This window comes from Tupaia chinensis, unplaced genomic scaffold, assembly GCF_000334495.1.
Source record: "Tupaia chinensis unplaced genomic scaffold, TupChi_1.0 Scaffold000223_1, whole genome shotgun sequence".
Taxonomy (NCBI): Eukaryota; Metazoa; Chordata; class Mammalia; order Scandentia; family Tupaiidae; genus Tupaia; species Tupaia belangeri.
In genome coordinates this window covers 95,433-102,932 of record NW_006159698.1, presented here as the reverse complement: position 1 = coordinate 102,932, position 7,500 = coordinate 95,433, and the positions used below count along the sequence as shown (strand labels likewise).

At 48.0% G+C, this 7,500-nt stretch overlaps 1 protein-coding gene and 1 long non-coding RNA gene across 4 annotated transcripts in view; one reads left to right on the top strand and one right to left on the bottom strand.

Moving 5' to 3' along the window:
* Positions 1-6,417, bottom strand: part of LOC114007721 (uncharacterized) — a 14,013-nt gene extending 7,596 nt beyond the window's left edge. Inside the window, exons 1-2 of one of the 2 annotated variants that reach the window (XR_003549304.1) lie at positions 5,932-6,417; positions 3,510-3,571 (exon numbers count right to left, since the gene is read on the bottom strand). This is a non-coding gene — a long non-coding RNA (uncharacterized LOC114007721). Of the gene's footprint in view, positions 1-3,509; positions 3,572-3,688; positions 3,726-5,931 lie in introns of those variants that run through there. The other variant, XR_003549305.1, reaches the window with a different exon arrangement.
* FMO1 (flavin containing dimethylaniline monoxygenase 1) overlaps positions 4,569-7,500 on the top strand; it is a 32,610-nt gene continuing 29,678 nt past the window's right edge. For both annotated transcript variants that reach the window (XM_027771543.1, XM_006147793.3), the window contains exon 1: positions 4,569-4,752. The gene's annotated coding sequence lies outside the window, so the exon portion shown is untranslated. The remainder of the gene's footprint in view (positions 4,753-7,500) is intronic.

Here is a 7,500-nt window from a genome sequence, read left to right as displayed (position 1 = left end):
ACACAAAGAAATTCCGTGGGGTGGACTTTTTTATAGAATAAAGAAGATGAGCTCTCACTTGGACTGGTGTGAAGCGAAATAGTAACACCCCGTCGAGGGCCAGAGCAGACGCAGACGTAGAAGGTCATGAAAAAGAAATCAAAGGTCAAGGAGAGAGGTTGCAAGTGGATGTGTGTGCCCAGGGGCGGGGAAATCCCAGCTGCTCACCAAATTTCGTGTATTCCAAGTAAGTTCTCAGACTGCCTAAGCCTTAAAAAGTCTCTTAAAGGTCAGTGTGTCACAGAAGAGGTCGACTAGGAATCCTTACTTTCACTGGAAGACTTGTAACCTCAGGAAGAACCGGGGTACGCCCTGCAGCAAGAACATATGGCCTGCAGCTCATTAACTCATTGAGCATTAACTAATCACCTACTTACTGTACGTCAGTCATTGTGCAACATACGAGGATATCAAGATGAATGAGAAAAAACAAACGTGACCATCGGGGGTTTAGTAATATGGGTTCTACAGCATTTACAAAGCACTTCTATAAATATTATCTCACATACTCCCCACCACAACCTTGCACGTTAGGCAAAGGAGGCTTATCACATTCTACTTAAAATCAGAATGTTAAAAAATCCTGATTTGTTGTCAGAGTCCTTTTTACTGCCCACCCCTATACTACACTATTCTAAATTGATGCCACGTAAGCGCTTCCCACTAATTACGAACTCCTCAGGCCGACACAGGATAGAACCCTAAGGGATACGACAGCTTTTATAATAACTCACTGCGGAAGGCTTTCCAAAAAGTCCTCCTCAAGGTATAAAGACCTTTAAGGTGATTCTAAAAGACAGTGGCTGGTGTTCACTGCACTCCCAAGGTGGTACAGGCTGAGTCTGAACACCCTCTGCAGAGCCAGGACACACATGTCCAACAAGATGATTGGCCTGGAGTTGACTGGGAGCTGCCTCCACTTCCTCTCTCGTGCTTCCATCCTAAAGATGGTCCACAGAAGGAGAAAAACTGCCTCAGTATGGAAGGGACCTATGGAACCACTGCCTTTTAGGAACAGAAGCACTTAAAAAAATAAATAGTACAGGGACCAGCATTTAACGCAATGGCCATGTTGCTGGACTCCCACGTAGTCAACCGCGGTTCGAGCCTCGGACCCGGTGGCTTAACCTCACTCCAGGAGTGTGTGCACGCGTGCCCAGGATCCCGAGAGGAGAATGGAGGAGAAGAGATTGCGTGTGGCCAGCCCCCATAGGGGGGGTGATTTCTTGCTTTCTATCTCTCTGTCTCTCTCTGTCTTTCTGGTGAGCGCACATGCCCTATGACAAAAACCTCTCCAAATAAATAAACAGTACAGAGACAGGCACCCACAGAGAAGACCTGAGTAGGAAGGGAACCTCTTAATGCTTTGCGTGTGGGAGGTTGGGGGAGTAAGAGAAAGAGAGTAGTCTTTATCTCACATTGTCTCTGCAGGGAGAAAGAAAAAATTGTGCTGTTCTAATTACAACAGAGGCTGAATTCTAGGCTCTCTTTTAGCTCTAAGTTGGCATGGCTTTCAATATAAATCAGAGCAAGGATAAAGGAAAGGAGAGCAAGATTTAAGAAGATGACTTAGAAATACAATGAAGGAGTCAAGAAACACCCGTGCAGTGTATCATTCTCCAGGAGCTAGGTGCGGTGCATTAACCACCGATTCCCAAACTTCAATACCTTGAAATAAAAGCTATTTCCCCCTCAGGTGTGTGCCCACTGAATACCTTCACTCAGGTATTAGGCTAGTGGAACAGCCTCTTGGAAGTTACTGATTACCAGGCTGAAGGGGAAAAAAAAGTTCTATGAGACCTTGTACTGGCAGTTTAATACTCTGGTTCAAAAAGGAGAGGTTACTTTGGCTCCTAGTTCTTTGACCAGACCTAGTTATATGCTCCCAGCCAACCTCTGGGGGACCAAAAGGGAACAACTCCGGAAGACAGAAGTCCGTGATCCTAAAGAACACAACTGTCTTCCAGGGACCAGCAGGTGGCATGGTGGTTAAGGGGCTGGACGCTCCCACATGGCCGACCAGGGTTCAAGTCCTGAATCTGGTGGCTTGCTTTCTCACTTCCTCTCTCTCACTCTCACCCTCTGTCTCTCTCTAGTCAAATTAAAAAAAAAAAAAAAAGAATGAATAAATAAAATAAAATAAATAATTATTAAAAAAAAAAAACCTGCCTTCCAATCCGGTTTCTTGGGCCCACGTCCTCTTGGTTAAGGACACTAGAGAGTTTTCCCCATCCTGTTGCCTCAAGTACAAATAATTAACAATAAACCCTAAAAATAACAGAAAGCAGAGGTCCCACGGAAGGCCAGTCTTCTCGTTTTTAATTAATACAAGTTTCTTGCTGATTGTGGAAAATGAGATGGTGTGACAAAGTGACCGTGTTGATGCTTGGCCAGCACGTGAAAGGCCTGTGCTCCCTGACGTTAGCAGCATCCTTGGGAAGGCCACAGCCCTCCTCGGTGTGCACAGAGCACACGTCAAAGTAGGTGGCTGTCTACTAGACTTTCGGACACCAGAGGTGGCCCTAACTCTCACTGTGGCCCTGACTCAATCTCAAACATGTTTTAATTTTTAAAAATACACTTGAGGGGACCAACAATTAACATAATGGCTATGTCGCTGAACTCCCATATATTCAACCGTGGTTCGAGACCCGGACCCAGTGGCTTAAACTCATGCCAGGCGCAAGTGTGTGCATGCCAAGATCCCAAGAGGAGAATGGAGGAGAAGGGATTATGATGTGGCCATCCCCCTGGGGGGTGATTTCTCACTTTCTGTCTCTCTGTGTCTCTCTGTCTTTCTGGCGAGCGCACGTGCCTTATAGCAAAAACTTCTGCCCCCCTCCCCCAAAATACACTTGAGAAACGGTACTCTTGAAGGTTTACTTTCTGTGGGTAGAAATTAAGTTTGAATCATCCAAATATTATCATCTTTATCACTTTCAGGAAGGCAGGTGAACTCAGCAGAGCTGGCCCTGCCCTCCCTGGCAGATACGTAGTAACTGGACGTAGGGTAGGGGTGCACTCAACGAGCAACATAGGCAGCTACACATGGCCCTGCAGACGCAGGTCAAAGGGCATGGTTATACCACAGTGAAAACTGATGGAAAAAAATCATTCTTCCAGAAGCCTCTCTCTGCTTCAGGCCACCCACTCCCTGTGCATGAAGGGGCCATTTCAACACCTTAAATCAATAATCGAGGCGCTTTATCTGAGGCCAGCCCCATTCCCTGTGGTTAAGGGGCTAGATCCTCATGGCTGACTGTGTGGTGCGAGTCCTGACCTCAGTGACTTGAGAAACACGCTAGGCATGTGTGCTTGCTTGCTCAGGACCCCGCTAGGATGGAGAAATGGAGGCAGGATTGTGGTGTGACCACATCCCACTGGAGGGTACTTTCTGTCCCTCTCTGTCTCTCTTTAGCTTGTGCCACACTCTGGAAGTTTTTAAAAAATAGACAAAATGATAAAGTCACCTCATCTGGTCTGGCGATGACACCATCCTCATCGTCGTCATCACGGTCCCCGCTGTGACTACCTGAGGCAGAGAGTAGGATGCCAGTTTCCTTTCCTTCCCCCACCCCCAGAGAGGTTTTTGCTCTAGGACAAGTGCACCCACCAGAAAGACAGAGAGAGACAGAAAGCAAGAACTCACCCCCCAGGGAGGATGGCCACACTCCATTCTCCTCCTGGGGTTTTGGGCATGACCACACACGCGCCAGGCATGAATTTAAGCCGCTGGGTCTGCGACTCAAACTGCAGCTGACCACGTGCAAATCCAGTGACGTAACTATTACGACATCTGCTGGTCCCAAGGATGCCTGTTTTCAGCTGGGGAAACGGAAGCTGAGAAAAGTCACAGGTTTCCCAGACCACTCTGACAATAGCTGGTGAACACAACCCTTGAACCCAGAACTTGCGACTCCAAAGGCCATGCTCCTCCCACAGATGCTTGGGCAATTGCTAGCCCTTAAAAAACTTTACAAATCAAATTTAATAATGTATGTCCAATTTTTTTTTTAAATAGCAATTTTCTCTAAGTATACAATGGATCAAAACCCTTGTGATGAGCCGGTGGTGTGGCAGTTTCGACATGCTTCCCTTTTTATTCTTAATTTGTGCTGGCATGGCATCTTTCCCCTGTTAAATGTTTCATGCTCCAGTCTGTGAATCTTACCAGAATTTTGTAATGTTCATGCTAAGCCAGATCTTTTTTTTGCCAGTTCCACTCCTAGAAAAATTCACAAGATCATAAATATCCAGGGTTCTGAAAATTGCTTACAGATAACTGGTTTGATGCTGTCGCTTTCATGGGCACTTTTACGAGTCTTGTCCTTGTTACCCCCAGGGTTGTCTTTGGGGACCCACTGTGGCCTTGTCACCCTTTGAAATTAATGAATAATGAGGATGCTGCTGTAACTCCTGGACTTAGTTCATAGTTCACAGTTTGTGGGCGGAAGAGTCTAAAGTTCTTATCACCAGGGCAGAGCTGCCCTGAGGACTGTGTGCTAGATTTAATCACTGGGTTAAAATATAAACAGCAGCTACCCTTAGGCTCCAGTTTCTGCATGCCATTCCTTATCTCCTAGACCAGGTTCATCTGGAGCACTAGTGACTCCCAGGCCACCCCTGGCTCCTGCTGACCCCTTCTGACTTCCACTGGCTCCAGAGTCCTCAGTGAGGCAGGGCCATCGGCACCAAGAGTCACAAGTGCAGCAAGTAAGTAACAAGGTGTGATTACTGAAACCTGTGGATAAGGAAGGGGGCCCAGTTTTCTCCCGCTTGGTTACTGAGCTTCTGGGCAGAATCACCAACCCAAACTCACTTGGCCCAGGCCCAGGTGACCTTAGAGGAGGACAAAGCCACCTCCCTGCCCCATTTATGGGCACACAAGTGCTCGAGTACTTGTAAGGAGGCAGTGAAGTCAGACAGCATTGAGTCTTTTGTGTACACTGCTACATACACTGCCTGGTAGGCTATTATGAAGTTGAATCGAAGGGGAGAGGTTGGATTTTCAATCCAAAGGTACGTCAGTCATATACCTTAGTTCTCCCATCAACAGCTTCTAAAGTGGTCTGAGACAGCGGTTTCAGGCTCGTCTACCAAATACTGGCGTTTGGGGAGTACAAGGCCAGCCCCTGCGGACTGCACTAATTTGTGTTCATCTGTCACCTTGGTTTTTTCTTGTTCAGTTTTTATGCTCCGTTCTATGCATCCTGCTGGAGTTTCATAATGTTCATGCTATTGCCAGGTCTCTTTTGTTGCTAATCCCACTCCCATAAAAATTCACAGGATCCTGGGAACCAGCAGTTGGCGTAATGGCTATGTAGCTGGACCCCCCACGTAGTCGACCTTGGTTCGCGTCCCGGACCCGGTGACTTAAACTCACACCAGGCGCGTGTGCGTGCATGCCCAAGATCCCAAGAGGAGAATGGAGGAGAAGGGATTGCGGCATGACCATTCCCCCGGGGGGTGATTTCTTGCTTTCTGTCTCTCTCTGTCTGGCGAGCGCACGCGCCCTATAGCAAACCCCCCCCCCAAAAAAAAACAAAAAAAACAAAACATTCACAGGATCCTAAAGATCCAGGGTTTTGAAAACCGTGTGTAGATATCCAGTTCGATGCCATAACTTTTACAGGCAGAGACTGAGTCTTGTCCTTGGTTGTCCCCAAGGCTCTGTCCTTGGGAACGCACTGTGGCCTTGTACGGGCAGGGTGGGCTAAGGGCCTACAAAGTTTGTTATCTGGTGGAAGTGGTCAGGGACACGCTTGAGGAAGTGAAGAACTGCAGCCAGCATACAGAGATCCCAGAGCAGGGCCCCGCTCCGACCAGTCTCTTAGCAGCTTGTGCTCCTTGTTCCAGGGGTGAGGTGGGCACCCCTTTGCTCACCCTTCTTACCGTCCAGCAGAATCTGCTGTCTCCGACTGCTCTGGAGAGGCCACAGCCCCTTGACAATGTGCCGTCCTGAGTCTGTGGAAGCAGCATTGAGACAGGGTCACGTGTGTGAGATGGGGAAGGAGGGCAGAGAGGGAAGGGACTGCAGAGGAGCTGGATTCGGGTCTGACAGACCAGTGAAGCAGGCTTCCTGGCAAACGCATAGGTGAGCCACACGGGAAAGTAAAACATGGCCAAGGGGTACAGTGTGGGGCTCAGACGTGGTCATCCGTTCCTTCCTGACACCAAGGATAAGGTCTCCCAGCCAAGGGAAAATACCCAGATCCCACATGGCTGACTGTGGATCTACTCCTGCCCGGGCAGATGGAAAAGCACACTGGGTACATGTGCATGTGGCCTCAAAATCCCAAAGGGGTGGAGGAACGGAGGAGAGGAACTGCGGCATGAGCAGGTCCCACTGCAGGTTCTCACTCTCTCTCACACACACCCTCTGGCAAAGAAAAAGAGAAAAACTTAGAAAGATTTTTGCCTGGCAACTCCCAAACCCTCCAGGGCTCGCGGGGCCTTTTGTGTAAGTGTTCTGACTTCTTCACGGTCGGCCCAGCCCGTGGTTCCTCTTTGTAAGTAATTGGATCCAAACAAGGGTGCATGTTCTAGTGACTCTGTAGGTGTTTGAATAAGTAATACGTAAATTGAAAGAAAAATAATATTTTTATTTCATCCTTATCACAGCTATCCAGTAGTGGAATGTATGTGCCCATTAGAAACTGCACTTCTCAAACTGTGGGATCAGATTGGTCATGTGCTCTCCGCTTCCTGTCCTGCCATGGTTCTCCTGCAGAACTGCTTACAAAGATCCAAGGTCACTGAGCGGAACCTGGCCTGTCGCTTATTGAAACTGTGGCCACCTTGAGCTAGTTAATACTTAGTGCAGTGTTCAACAGACCAAATCTCTCTGTGCTCTCCTCGAGCACTTTAACTCTGCAGGTGGGAAAGACAGCCCTGGCCTCATGCTCTGACCTCCTGGATTATCCCGAAAACCTGAACTGAACTCTCAGTCTGACTTAGCTGATTACGCATTTGCATTTTAAATATTTAGAGGATACGATATAAAACCCACGGGAAAGAATAGTCATTTCTAACCTTACAAGTAAAAATAGGTGACATTTGTTGCAACTGACAGTAATCTCTCAACTCATTTAGCAATTTCCTTGTTGCGTAAGTTTCTTTTTATTTATTTATTTATTTTTATTTTTGGAGAGGTTTTTGCTATAGGGCATGTGCACTCACCAGAAAGACAGACAGAGACAGAGAGACAGAAAGTAAGAAATCACCCCCCAGTGGGGATGGCCACATCACAACCCCTTTTCCTCCATTCTCCTCTCAGGATCTTGGGCACTCATACACACATGCCTGGCTGGACTCCCATGTAGTCAACTGCGGTTCGAGTCCCGGACCCGGTGGCTTAAAACTCACGCCGGGCGCGTGTGCGTGCGTGCCCAAGATCCCGAGAGGAGAACGGAGGAGAAGGGATTGCGGCGTGGCCATCCCCCCTGGGGGGTGATTTCTCGC